This window comes from Coloeus monedula, assembly GCF_965178545.1.
Source record: "Coloeus monedula genome assembly, chromosome: Z".
In the NCBI taxonomy this organism is placed as follows: Eukaryota; Metazoa; Chordata; class Aves; order Passeriformes; family Corvidae; genus Coloeus; species Coloeus monedula.
The window spans coordinates 29,846,684-29,861,722 of NC_138822.1; the positions used below are offsets into that span (position 1 = coordinate 29,846,684).

A 15,039-nucleotide genomic window follows, 5' to 3' on the forward strand; every position below is an offset into this window, starting at 1 on the left:
GTGACAAACCCGGCACACATTTAGAAGTCAGACTCATAGCAACACGTCCTGTTACGGTGCTTGAAATAGGCATTTTTCAGAACAGTTATTACTTTCATAGGTATTTCAAACACAACCAGACTCTCCCAGAGCATTGCTCCATGCCAAAAAAGCCCACAAAGAGCAAGAGAAAGAGAAACTAAACCGGAGAAAACCAGCCTGGTGTATTTTGGTGGCCTTCGTATCTGCATGCACGTTTCACATCTGCAGTTTCCCTAGAAATACACGCTCACAGAGTTCAACCTTTAAGCTATTCCATGCATTTGCCCCAACTCGTACTAATCCAAGCGCGCCGTATCGGGGGTCCTGCAGCAGCGTGGTGTGTTAGAAAGCAGTGCGTAAGTAGCCAAAAAACGTGCACATCTTCTGAGGGAGCTGCTTCAAACCCAGCACTGCAAATGCTACTCTGTAATTCCTTGATCATTATTTTCCAGAAGAATGAAAAGCTTGCTGCAAACTCAATTATACATATTTAACGTCATTAACAGATTCACATGCTAAATTACAAGCTCTGTTGTACCAAGACAAACACAGACTAAAAGATTAGGAGAACTAAAAATACATGCTTGAAAAGCAGAGAAAGAGAAAGGTTAGACTCTTCATTAGCTTACCCCTTACATTTCTAAGATGTTGTGTTTCAGTACTTTTATTATAGCTGCCCTCTGTTCATTAAACAATCCTATTAAACAACTGAAACAACTGAAAAAAGCAGCAAAGGAAGCGCTTTAAGAACAGACACCACATATCAGAAATATTTAATTAAACAAGGCATATTGGTACAAGTGTTTTCTCTTCACTACAGCCACCTCTGCACACAGAAACACAGTATAGCTCTTCCACTCACAGCTGTTAAAGCAGTAATCTAGATAAAAGCGTTGCTTTCAGAAAAACCCCAACATTTTATCAGATGTTTGTCTTCAGTGAACTCCTTCATATCCTAGAAATCAAGAAGTCTGGACAGTAGTGTCTTAAGGATCACATCTATTTTGTAGAGATCAAGAAACAAAAACTAAACTTCTTGCTTTGTCAAGCACGTGAATTTCTGTAAGCAGCACAGCCAACCTCATTCTTTCGTAAGGGTGTTCTCACACGGCATCACGGTAAGACCTGACTCTTCAATCCCACCTCATGGAACTTGTATGAAGCCACATTTCACAAATGTGCTTCCGAAAAGATTTGGCTGGAACTGGCTCAAAGATCCTAAATTAACTCAGCACAAGGTAGACATTGCAATGTGTGTGATACGACTGCCCAAGTTCCTCACAACACCAGTTATAAAAGACCTTGAAAGTAAAGAAAATCCATGTGTTTGTTTAAAGGTGTATGGTAGGGCAGGCAAGGGGACAGAACAGAAAGGGGTTTGTTTTGTACTCGGGTCGTACGTTGTTTTTCCGAGTGGTGTTGACGGACAAGTCCAAATCCGAAGACACGCTGAACATACCAGATTCAATAGCACGGGCACTTCCTCGCTCTGTCCTTGGCAAGAGTTCCGTGCGTTCCTTGTTTGTGACGGGAAAGCTCTGAATGAGGCTCCGAACGGCGTGTTTCGTACGGAGAGCCAAGTCGCAAGCCATGACTGCGTGTGTCAGTTCTGAGACATCCTTCTTCCTTACAGTCAGGTATCGATTTGCTCCTTTTCTGTCGGAGGGAAAAGAAAACATATCGTAGGAATAAGTGACCTACTCTAGGTTAAACTTTTATCTGTCAAGGTATGAGGTTCTATGCAAAACCTTTTAAAAAAGCAGAGATCATGGTGAGAAGCCTCTTTTATGGACACGTGAAACCCATGAAGTATAAAAGCAAGCCATCTCAAAAAGCATGCCACAAGTTCTTCCAAACAAACAAAGATACTTATTTCTATGCCTACTTTTACACTTTTTTCTCTAATACTATTCCTTGCAGCAGAGTTGGCTATGTTGGAAACATCAATCACGCTATCATCAGTCATGAAATTCCATTCATCTGCACCCAAGAAATGAAAATTGTACCCCAACTTACCCTTTGCTTTTAGACACCAGTCCAAGAGACTGACAGAGCCGGTGAACAAACGCGCTTTCAGTACTAGTGAAACTAGAAGGAAATTCCATCTCTAGAATGATAAATAATAGTAAAAAACCAGTAACAATGCAACAGGCATTCTTGACATGTTATCTTGGTGTTACAGAATCAAAGAATTGTTAGGATTGGAAGGGACCTCCGGAGATCACCCAGAGCAACCCCCTGCCAAGGCAGAGTCACCTGGAGCAGGTGACACAGGAGCACGCCCAGGTGGGTTTGGGATGTCTCCAGAGGGGGAGACTCCATGTCCTCCCTGGGCAGCTGTTCCAGTTCTCTGCCACCCTCACGGATAAAAGGTCTTTCTCATGCTGAGGTGCAACTTCCTGGGTTTTAGTTTATGGCCACTGCTCCTTGTTCTGTCACCAGAAAGTCTGGCACCACACTCCTGGGACTCATCTTGGAGATATCTATACGCATTCGTATCAATACGTATATTTATACGTATTTATACTCAGTCTCCTCTAGGCTAAACAGGTCCAGGTCCCACAACTCTCCTCACAGAAGAGATGCTCCAGACCTCTCATCATCTCATATCTCATCTCATCTCATCTCATCTCATCTCATCTCATCTCATCTCATCTCATCTCATCTCGTCTGTGGCCTTTGCTGGACCCTGACCGTGCTCCCTGTCTCTGTGCTGAGGAGCCCAGAGCTGGACACAGCACCCCAGCTGTGCCTCACTAGGGCAGGGCAGGGGGGCAGGATCCCCTCCCTGACCCGCTGCCAGCGCCCTCCCGACACCCGCAGGGTCGCCCCGGGCCGGGCCGCGCACCCGCCTCGTCCCCGCTCCGGAACCGCTCCAGGGCGAGCTGCACCGCCATCTCCACCTCCTCGTCCACGCCGAGCTCCCTGAGGGCCTCGGCCCGGGCGCCCCCCGCGGCCCCGCCGGGCTGCCGCCGCGCGACCCGCCTGTGTCGCGACATGGCCCCGACAGCGCCGCCACACGGCCCCGACAGCGCCGCGACACCGGCACGGATCGGCGGGCGCTGCTCCCGGGCCCGGGGGGCGACGCTGGCGGCAGGGCGGGGCCGGGCGTGCGTGGGGTATCCACAGCCGGAATCGGCCCCGAACGGAAGGAAATCGGGTCTTTCCCCCCCCGTTCGGTGTTGAAGCCCGCCCATGTGCCGAGGCCTGTGCATGGCGGTGACCAAAAAGTGGCACTGGTACCCTGTCTGGTCATAAATTACGTGATCTAATTGAATGGCATTGAACGTAGGTGTGGCGAGGGTCATCTCGGCCCTCAGCCTCCTCATGCTGTACAGTGCTACTCGCCCTCGATTTTGGATCGTCTTCTCCTGCTGTCCTTTGACATGAGATAGAAACGAAACCCAAACCTCTTGGGCATGACACAGGGCTCGGTATTGAAGGCTGCTGCTTTAGAAACATCATTAAGTCAGAGGGAGAGTACTTTGAAGAAGAACAAACTACTCCTCAGTTGTGAACTGGAGAATTAAATGAATAGAAAATAAACACCCACTGTCTGATGGAGCTGGCTGAAAAATAGCTCTTAAAAGACGTCTACCAAAGCTGTGTGCAAGGCTCACTTCAGCGTAATTCTGCACTGAGAGGTCGCACTGGAGCTGAACAATCAATCTATTATAAGGTTATTTTAATTTTTTTTTCAGTTTTCCAGTTCAGGTATCTGCCAATGCATCTTCAACCAAAGTACATAATGCTAGCTCCTCATAGCTGCTCCTGTGACATTCAGAGCACATTTGATGTGCTCTGTCACCTCAGAGCACATCACAGTTATTATGGAAAATTAAACAGCTGACTAAGAGGAGGATTCCTCTTACCATCTTTGGTATCAACAGTAATAAAGGAGAGCTCATAGCTCATTTGAAGGAGTCACATCAGAAATCTTTAATTATGAACCCAGACCTGTTACCAGTTTCTGCCTCTTAACAGCATCATCTTGCCTTCCTACAGAAGAAACCCCCATGATCCTGAAAAATGACTCCTCAAGCCCAGTTCTGCTCTCAATTTGCAATCCTGTAAATACAGCAGGGCACAGAGGTAACTGTCTGTTGGGTTAGCGTCCATTTATACGGCTAAGAGTGGGGTGAAGCCTGAGTGCATCCTGCATAACAAAGTTCTTCATACATGCCTTGCTTCTCTCACTGCTTTTTTGACTCCCTGATGCTATCAGAGGGTGAAAAAATGGGAGCATGTAGTCACCCATGCATTGCCTGCTGCAGCCCTCCTGCTAAAGACTGAACTGCAGTCTGCACTCAGCATATGAAGAAACATGAGCAAAGACAGAATTGTGCTTGCCCAGGCTCTTAGACATGGAGGTTTATATAGACTCTTTATACGTATTCTCTTAATAAAAATGACTAGCTGTGGATTTTCTTATTAGAATTAACAAGCTGTAAGTCTTTAAAAATTCAGTTTTTGTGATTGGCCTCAGAAATACCTTCTAATGTTTACTCAAAACAAATAACTCCTGGAATAAGAATTATTTCCTTCTGTTAACATATAGCTAAATGCCCATGTATTTTTTTTTATAAGAAGAATTAAGAGGCAGCACAGTTTTGTGCAAAAACACATCTGCGTGTATAAATACAATTAGGCATCCTTATTTTACCCTCCCTGGAGGCACTTCTATTATGTAGCAGGTTTTGCTGACTTTTTAGTTTGAGGGATATTTCCTCTCTCGCAAACACTCCTATATTCCACAAAAGATGTCAGATCGAAGAGAAAAAGAACTGCAAAGGAAGTTTATGAAACAATATTATCTATTACATACTGTGTTAGATAGTGTCAGATTTGACTGCAAAATAGTTCGTCTTTTTGGGTTTTGTTTGTTTGGGATATTTTACAGATTTTAAGTGTTGTAAGGCTTGTTAGCTCTTGAAATATGATGCAAGGATTACTGGTGAGCTAATACTATTTTTTAAGGTCAAGTTAATGAAAGAGCAGAAGATTTATTTCTCTTTTCAGTTCCTTGACTACAAAAGGTAAAAGGTATTGCAGTATGTGGGGGTTTTAAGCATCATAGTAAATTTGTAACCAGATAGCTGTTGGCTGCTATGATTATTAGTGATCCCATCAAATAAGTTATGTATTTACACACACTTAGGGAAGTAAGACTAATGTCAAATTATAAGGAGCAATACTTGTTTAATAAATGAACTGCAGTGAAAATGGGCATCTCTTGCTTTACTGCACACTACTGTATACACTGGTAGTTCCCCAGAACTCTGGCTGCTGATGTGGGCTCGATGTGGGTGATTGCCTCTGCCCCATTTCTGTAACCTCTCCTATCATCTACTGACAGATCATTTCTTATTTATCTGTCTTTCCACTTCCCTTATTCACTGCCATTTTAATTTCTTTTTGAGACATCAAGGAAAAAAAGCCTTTCGATCAGTTCTGTCCTTGTAAAACAACCTCTCTCAGGTCCTCACTTGCAGCAGTCCAGAGCTTGGGCTGTTGAACTTCCAGGGGAAAACTGCAAGCCTTCAGTGCAGCTCAAGGCATGCACAGAGTTTGGCAATGTCTCCAGAATGAAGGCTGGAAAGAGCATGATTCCCAACAGGGTCAAATATACCCCAGTTCTTCCCACAGTTGTCTCCACTACTCCTCACTCCTAAATTGAGAAACTGTAGTTTCCAGGGTGAGCAAATGACAGAGGCCAGGAGGGAGAGTGCAATGATCCTGTGCTAACAGATCTTCCTGTGTCTAGAACATGTTACAAAGGCAGCATGAAAACTGCAGGGATCCCATGTCTTGTGAGCCTGAGGGATAGACTGAAGGCAGAAGGATTTCATACCTGTGATTCATGTGCTTGTCTCTGCTGAAACTGGAACTGCGTGGAACTGATGTGCTTCCCAGGGAGATTTATTTATCCAGAATGTAATTTGCTGTTAGAATACCGTTTCACTGAAATACTTTGACTAAAATAATACCTATGTTGCAGAAATTTTCTGGAGCACAGAACACATTTAACTATCGCAGTCATCAGCGGCCTGCAGAAAAAGGTTACTGAGGTTACCTCATGGTCACAGTCTACAAAAAGACCAGTTATCTTTACAAGTGCCCCCACTTTTTTCGATCAAAGTAGTATTTTGTTAACAGAGATACACCTTCAAATGATAGACTCAATAACAGATAGTGAAAATATTCAGTATCTTTATTTACACCTATATAGAAGAAATTAATGAAGGAAAATGAACTTCTTACTTTCTGTATCCGAATTGTGGATCCGTATGTAAGATCCAGGAGTAGCAACCTGTTTGAATAGGAGGGCGGTTTAGGATATTTTTGGAAAAAGGGGCAAACCTGTTCTCATTTATATTCATCATCACAAAAAGGTTGCACTTTTTAGGACAGCTTTACGAGGCGGTTGAGCATTTATGAAGGTGAAGAATGAGTAGGAAGCTTCTCAAAAGAGGCACCAATAGTCTATTTAGAAATTCATATTCTATCTAAAATATTTTCAATCCTAACTAAAACATCTCAGTTTTGCAGATCACTCTTGGAGCAGGAGGAGAAAAATCAGAAAAATTGGCCTCACAAAAAAAGAAAAAAAAGTATTTTCTTATTTTCTTTTGAATATACTGTTTTAAGAGTTTTCAAACAGCTCTACTTGCTGAGAATCCCATGGTAGAGGCCGCACAAGACTTAGATTTCTAGATGGAGCTTTAAATCACAGGTCTGTGATGTGAAGTGGATCTAAACAAAGTAATGTGAAGGAGGTAAGACAGTGACTTCAGACACAAGATTTTGATGAGAATTGAACTAGCAATTTCCTAGCTAACCCATGGCTCTGTTAGCAGCAGATGCAGTTGGCTGTACACAATGATGTTATTTAAATAACATTCATTTGAACTGACATTAGATGTCTGTTACTTTAAATTTTGTTACCGTGAAGATCAATAGACAGAGATGGTCTTCATCTGAAGCCGACTGAAATACAGGATAATCTCTCCTTTGATACCACCAGGCATTGCTTTTGATCATCGCCTATGTCAAAGTCTCCAGTCCGAATACCTAAGCAGTGGCAGCAATTAGAATAGTTAATTCCCCTGTCTGCCCTACAGCAACATCAGAAGTATGCATTTTCTAAGTTACATCATAGAAAATAAAGTAGGTTTTTAGTTTCACTTCCCTAATTTTAAAAAAAAAAAAAAAAAAAAAGGAAATAACTTTTACTTAGCCCTTATATTGCCTGGGCATGGTTTATATAGGCTAGGCACAGATTTAGGTCTGGGCATATCATCCACATCTTAGTACCTTGGTATACGTGTGCAAAGTCATGTGATGTGAGAGTACCTAGTGGCCAAGCCAGCTCCACCCTGGTCCCATGTCCCAGGCTGGCCTTTGTTGTCCCCAGGGAGGTGTCTGATACCCTGGGCTGACCTGGCTGGGATGGCTGGGTGGGTCCTGGCTGCCAGGCCCTGCCATGCCTTCCCAGGCAGTCCCCGCAACCATGGATTGGGATCTGACCTGATCTGCAGAGGGTCCAAGGGATTAGAAATTAGAAGTTAAATTGTATTATAAATTCCCTACCATGCTACTTACAGACTGTACTAGGCTGACTCTGCTTGTAGAAATCCCGTGCCATTCTAATAATAAATTCTCTTCTATGTCAATCATAACATCCTGTTAGGAAAGCAAAGCTTTAGTTGTACCTCTGGTTTAGTGCCATCGTCACTCTGCCAATATCCCTAAGAGACCCCGTCTGTGTTGGGTGACAGTGTCACTCAGATAACAGTGTCTGTTCACCAAGAACCTCATGGAGCAACAGGGAACTTTTTAGCAAGTGTGTGAAAAGGGCTGATGCAGTATCTAGGAAGTTGAAAGTCCTGTATTGCACACCCTGGCTATCTTGCTCAAAGGAATATTACTAAATTAAAACTTCCTGCTTGCAAATTAAGATACTGTTTGTTTTGTTGGTGGGTTTTGAAAGAGGTTAATTGAAAAGTGCTATGGCTGAATGCTATCTAGAAGGAAATTTTTCTCTTTTTTTGGTCGATTGATTTTGGTCATTTGGCAGCTTTTACGCAGAGTGACTTAAGCTGTTTTCTACTGCAAAAGCATTTATAGTTAAATTTTGAGAGGTTTACAGTGCTTTTCTTTTTCTATTGTTCAACACCTAATTTGAGGCAGACTTGACTTTCGGAGATCACATGAACTTAAGTGTCCTGTTGATTTGGTGGAAAGTCAGAGAAGTCCAGCATCTCTGGGAATCGGGTGCCTCCTGCCCATCTTTCAGAGATGTCAGATTTTGGGTCTATAAATGTTGGAGAAAAAGTGCAGCTAGTAGTGCTCCAGCATTGTTATCACCGTTTGCATCGACTGTCTGGTATGTGTTTATTTGCATTTGGAAATCAGGGCATTATGGAAAATTTATATTGTAGAATATAGATTAATATTGAAAAATTACAGATCCATTTAACTTATATGAAAAGACAAACAAACAAATACCCAGTGGATTGACTGTTAAAATCCACAGTCTTAAATAGAAAACATACAAACTTTTCAAAAATTTCTTTTGAGAAATATCAAGCCTATTTTGCTACTCACAGCAGTTTGGAAGTCTCACTCCTTGCCCTCCTTCCTTGTTCTCTCTTCCTAACTTTCTAGGCACCACACACCCCTCACAGCAGGGACACTTCAGGAAGAATTGTACTTTCTGCTGCACAGCACAGTCTGTGTTTTAAATGTGGGGGTTTTGCCATTTGAAGTTCACATTCTTGGCTGTAGGAGTGAACTGCCACATAAATCACAGCAGGCACAGGAATGTGGCGAACTGCAGCTTAGGGCATTGCTTTCCAACTGATGTGATGCATCTTTTTAAAAAACTAGATGGGCATCACGGTACAAGCCAGCAAGCTCAGCTGGTTTTACAGTCTTGCATGCCGTACCACAGCTAGGATATCAGCTGTCCCTATCAGCAAGGAGGAACTGGTATGGGGGATTTGTTATCAGGGGAAGTCAGAACCCACTGCACCAGGTTTGCCTGGGACTGGTGCAAATGCAAAAAAATTAACTACAGCTGATCCCCAGAAACGAAAAAGATAGCAGGAAAAATTCAATTCAACCAACTCAGAAATTATTCACAGTGAGCAGGGGGAAGATAAGGAATGGGTGAATTCCTCATCCACAGAGAAAGCTACTGTGTGAAGCATGCAGCTGAGAACAAAAGATGAAGTGTTATCTAGATTAGAGGAGAAGTGGGAGACTAGTTTAAAAAAAGCTGAGAACTGGCCAACTGAGAGGCTTAGCAGATAGCGTCAGGATGGAGAGAGGTTGTTCTTGGAGATTCTCATTGCTGTATTTTGGACCCGATCTTGCTCCATTGATATTGGTGGCCTTGTCAGGAAACACTGTTTCAGGACTCTGTAAAGAATCACAGAATCAAAGAATATCACAAGATGACAGGGACGCAGACGAATACATCGCGTCCAGCTCCCTGTGGTTAAGAATTTTCATTCTTAGTAAGAAGCAGTTACTGTGTTTGCAGAATGTGTGCACGGATTCTTGTCTGTGGTATTGAACAGCTGGTCTATGGGGTCTGGCTGAACAAAGTGGTGGTGTGACTTCACATCTTCTCCAGTAGCTGCAGTAATCAGCTGGTATCACACATCAGCAACATCCTACCTGGGACTGAGAAAAAGCGTGCGCTAAGACTAAGAGTCAGACCACTGTAGGTCAGAAGATGGAACATCTGAAAGGGTAGTTCCAGTATTCTCTGGTCTCGGTGCCTTGAAAGAGTGTGGAAGTGTGTTGGCTCCATACCACAGTGCCCTGGTCATCCAGCAAGAACTAATGTGAGCAACCCAATTTGGAAATCTGCAGACACCGAGAGAATCCGAGAGTGAGTGTATGCGTGCTTGCACTTGCAAGCAGCTCTAGTTAATAAAATGCCAGAGGGACTCTTTACCTTGTAATGACTTACTTAATCAAGGTACAATAAATATTAACAATTAGAACTGTAGCCATCAGTTAGCGTACTTGAAAGGGCCTGTGCAACAAGTGTGATAACTTTGCTGAATTTATATATTCATTAATCCCTCTCAGCAACAAGGAAGATGTTTTGTGGCATGAACTGGATGTTTTCAAAGACTTAATGAATAGGAGAAGGATAATACCTGATACTGTGAGAGAAACGCATGTCCTTAAATAACAGGGTCTTTTTTTTCAAATACAGAAACAGGTTAGGAAAAAAAATTAGTTGTCCCACATTAATCACAGAGTGATGGAACAAGAAATGTAATGTGTGGTGATGTGATACCTTTATTGTATTTTTATATAAACTTTCTGTACCCCAATGGTTCATCCCTACCTTCCCCACTCCTATTCCCAGCTGGTTTGCCCCAGACCCAAGCCGCTCCTCCAGTGCTACATGGTTGTTCTCCTCCCCTTGTTCTAGCTCTTTCCCTATCAATCACCCAAACCCCTCCTGTTGTTCCCGAAGGTCCAGTGTCCATCATCTGAAACCTCCCAATTTACCCTTATATGGTCCCCATCAATCCCCCGAAACCCTAGGCCTCTAGATACCTCCCCCTTTGGAAATCCCCTAAACCTCGATGCCCCATTGGGGTATGTGATCCCTTTCCCTCCTCCCCTTGAGGCTATTGGCCCAAGGAAATGTCTATCCTCGTCCATATCCCTCCCTTAGAGATTTCTATTGGTCCCCAGTTAAGCCATCTCCATTGTAACACCTCCCTTTATAACAGGTTCCCTGGAGCTGCTCGAGGCCTGTCTCCTGGGAGTTGCCTCCAATGAATTTGGGTTATGCCGTGTGGCAAGCCTCCTTGCTACTTTTTATCCTCTCCCTCATCCGGACTGCTGACAGCCACTGTGCCTGGAGGGAGCTTCAGCTCCCGTGGGCAGAGCTGAACTCCTGAGGAGCAGCTTTAAAGCCAAGAGCCTCCAGCTGCTCCCCACTCCTGTCGCACACTGCAGGAGCTAGCCTGGGCAGTGGTCAGTGGCGGTCATTGCGACACAAACTGAATCGGGGATGGGGAAGCAGAGATTAAAAGATTTACTAAGAATTGGTTTGTTAGAAGCAATGCATACCGCTTGCCCAACACTTACTGTGCCTACCAAAGCAGGATGAGAAGCTACGAGACTTGATAAAGGGAAGGAACCTTGACCAAAGATCCTGTTTTTAACCTAAAGCTAACTCAGACCAGTCTTGAAGTTTGGACTTAGCCCAGGGGCATAAAGAGCATGCGCAGGGAGGAAAGGTGAAAAGTTCAGGATGAGGAAGACCCTTTACTTCATCTGAGGAAGACTCTTATTTCATCTCGGAGACCCCTGCCCACGACCACCAGACAACACCGCGCAAGCGCAACGCGGATGTAAATGACTTTTGGGCTCATTGTAATACGAGGCGAGGCTGGGCAGGGCTGGGCAATGAACATGTATAGGTGTATTGGGAAACTCAATGACTATGGGACTTGTAACCCAATAAATACCAGGCTGAATGCAGCTGTCGGTAGCATGACTTTGGAGGAATTATCCCCCATGCGTCCCAGCGCTGGAATAAACGTACCTACTTTACTCCTTATTCCAGTAGTGGAGTCTTTCCTGCTCATCAAAACCATGGAGCTCAGTAGAATCTTTTGAGATTCTGAAAGAGGAGCTTACTTGCTTTATCTCTTGATGAACTGGTGTCCTCAGGGGTGAAACACCCCCAATATGAGGAAATGCTCAGTGTGCCTGAAATCATGGATTCCTAGAGAGTGGGTTTTGGATGGGAGGGACCTTGAAGACCAGCCCAAGACAGGGCTGGTTTTCTGAGCTGCAACTGCAGCACTGTAGAACCTGGTGAGATTGCCATGGCTCCCCTTGTTGAGCTTGTCCAGGCCCCTCTGGATGGCATCTGATCCCTCAGGTGTGTCAACCACAGCAACCAGCCTGGTGTCATCTGCGTATTTTTTCCTGGGTTTGGGGATTTTTTGCCCTTGGAGCCCTTTCCAGAGGTGCAGGAAAAGCTCCTGCAGCCACAACCATGGAAGAGCTTTGGGAAAAGTGTCTATCCCGTTGCTCTCCGTTAATCAGAATTGTTGTGAAGAAATATAACATATGGAGCTGTTGTATAGGAAGAGTTTTCAGGCATTATTCCTCCTCAAATTATTTTTGTTCCAAACCCGAAGGAAAAGAAAGAGGAGGTTCACTGCTAATGCAGCGTTACGCTTGCTAGTAGTGTCATATTAGTTAGTATCAGTATTGGTTAAAAACAGTGCAGCAGGTATTTCTGAGGAAGGCTAGGGAGTAGATAAATTTCATTTTCAGTTCTTGTGAAGAAGCGTATACATTGTGCAAACAACTCTCACTCTGCACACACACCTTCCCAGTGAAGTGTTCATAGCCAGCAGAGGTGTCAGCAGTCTGTGCAACAGCTCTGCCTGACAGCAGCCAGAAATACAGCACTGGGCTGTTGGGCATTCTTAGAAAGGAGCAGGGAACGCAACACAAAACACGATTAGGCCGCTCCATGAATCTGTGGTGCTGTTTTGGATATCATTTGCCATTGTTTCCCAAAGCACAGGCAAGGTTCTAGTAGAATTACAAAGGCAACACCAGAGCACTGCAAACATTTGGGAGGAGAAAACCATGCTGGAAAAAAAGCTCAGCCCTCCCTGAAGATGCCTGACTGGAACTTTGGACTGTGAGTTAAGCCGCCTAGGTAAGATAAAGGGAACACTACTGTTCAATCATTTCAGGTCTAGGGAGAAGGAAATAAAGCTGAGGGAAACGAATGCATCTGAAGAAAGCCAGAGGCAGCAGAAAATCATCCTGGCTGGCTTTAGGGTGGGGGCAGCCACAGCACACAGAGGCCAGGTTTGCACAGAGGAAGGAGGCAGGAGGAGAGTTTTGGGCATGTGGTGTAACCTCTGGTGAGAGGCAGAGAACAGCCGTCCTCCCTTACACCAACCGGCCCAGCTGTGGAACCCCCAAGCGCAGGAAGGCCACATCCACAGGACATTCCCGTGAGGGGCAGCTGAGGGGGTGTCAGAATCCATCAAACACCCCCCCCGAAGCGCTGCCCAGAGGCCTTGCACCACAGGACTGCAGGGGATGCAAAGTGATGCCGCAGATCCAGAGCCTGGTGCAAGAGACTCTGTCAAACTGCCCCTCCCCTTCCCTGGGGAGCTACCTGGGCATTCCCAGCTGGCCTGAAATCTATTAATCCATTGCATTCTGTGTTTGTTAGGGGACTCTCACTGATGCCATGAAGATTTTTGCCTTTTCTTTTATACCCCTGTTATACCTTTTTACAGCTTCTGCATTCCTAGTGCTTTTTGCCTACATTCTTGGACTTGTTTGTTAAGCTAAGAGACTAAACATTTTAGAAGCTTCGTAGCTAGGGATCAGTGTGCCCCAGACCCCAAGGTCCTCTCCAGAACATATTCTGTAAACCATCCAGGGGAAGGTTCCTTGGGGAAGGGGGGGCTCACTTGAACCTCTCATTGGGGAATCTTTGATAGATATGCTAATTAGTAAAGCCTATAATGTTATACCCAATGTGGGGGGGGGAGGAGGAGACACGGGAAGAGAGACACAGAGACACAGGGAAAGACTCGGTGGGGTACATCTCGATGCATATGACCTGGACGTGTACACCTAAGGATCCTTAAGAATAAATACCAAGGTAAAATCCCTTTTCCCCTTCTAACCGTGTATGCCTCTTGATTTTAAGACCAAGAAAAGGCATCATCACCACCAGCTGGAGAGGATCATCGGGACGCTGGTGGGATCTACAGAGTGCTGATATGTTCTTAATCTGTCAGTCACTATCTTTCTGTCTTGCCACCTCTTTTCTATTTCTTTCTCTTCCTTTCTCTCATATATTTAGTATTAAATAAAATCCATACTATTGAATTTGGCAAATGGTCTCATTTGCACTTTAATTCGGGCAGACACATTTCTAATACTTTTAATCCCCATCCTCGGCCGAGGGCCTCCAGAGCCCCAGGGCTGCAGGAAAAGCTCCTGCAGCCATGGCCATGGAAGAGCTTCTGGAATAGTTTCTAGCCCATTGCTCTCTGGTTTTGTTAGTCAGAATTGTTACATCTCACCATGGAGCTGTAAAGGAACAAATTTTCATGGATTATTCCTCTTCAAATTAACTTTGTTCTAAAGAACAATGAAAAGAAAGAGGAGGTTCACTGCTGGTGCCAAGTTCTGTCTGCAACTACTCTAATATTAGTTAGTAAATTGGGGGAAGCAACAAGGGCAGTGCAGCAAGCACTTCATTAAATAAAAGTTAGAACGCCACCTAAAAGATCCCACGTTGATGTAGTTACACAGCTTGGGTTTGCCCAGGAAGTTTGTGGTGTTTTCTTTCCTGGGAACGCCAGCACCTCCCTACTGCAGGTCAGAACGAGTCTGGGAGCAGGGGAGCTGCTGGCAGATTTAAATCGAGATGTGATGATCATTTTTCACTCAGCCTCTGTCACCTTTGTGATAGAGACAGGAGGCTTTTCCTTCCTTTAATTATAGGCCTGTAGTGGGCCCAATTTTGTCCTTTCTTTTATAGGAACCCCCTTACAGATGAGATGGAGCTGTGTGAGAATCAAGGAAATTTTTAATTGCCACTGTAATTGACAGTATTGACAATTTACTAATATTTGTGACTTGTCTGTATTTCATCACAAGTGACTTGTTGGGAGACTGAATATTAGTCAAAGCATTTCATTTTATTTTGATTATGGAAAAAAGAGGTATAGGAAAAGCTCCTATGGCTATATATTTTTCTCAACAACAACAAAAAAAAACAAACGTATTTGAAATCATGGTAACCTTCCCAGCTCTGCCTTGGGAGGTTTCAGAATTACTATGGTCTAGCTAAACTTTTCAGATTAATGAAAAAAGAAGCTAAAGAATCTTAACAAAAGACAAAAAATGTTCCACGAGGAATGGTTGACTTCACCTTCCTCAACTCATTTTTATCACAGCCCTCAGCAGCAATGTCATGTTGGC

At 44.2% G+C, this 15,039-nt stretch overlaps 1 pseudogene across 1 annotated transcript in view; it reads right to left on the reverse strand.

Annotated features, from left to right (window-relative positions):
• LOC309584792 (3'-5' RNA helicase YTHDC2-like) overlaps positions 1-2,930 on the reverse strand; it is a 30,396-nt pseudogene extending 27,466 nt beyond the window's left edge. The window contains exons 1-3 of the transcript in view: positions 2,870-2,930; positions 2,038-2,128; positions 1,481-1,677 (exon numbers count right to left, since the gene is read on the reverse strand). The product of the transcript in view is annotated as a 3'-5' RNA helicase YTHDC2-like (transcript). The remainder of the gene's footprint in view (positions 1-1,480; positions 1,678-2,037; positions 2,129-2,869) is intronic.
• Between the last annotated feature and the right edge of the window lie 12,109 nt (positions 2,931-15,039).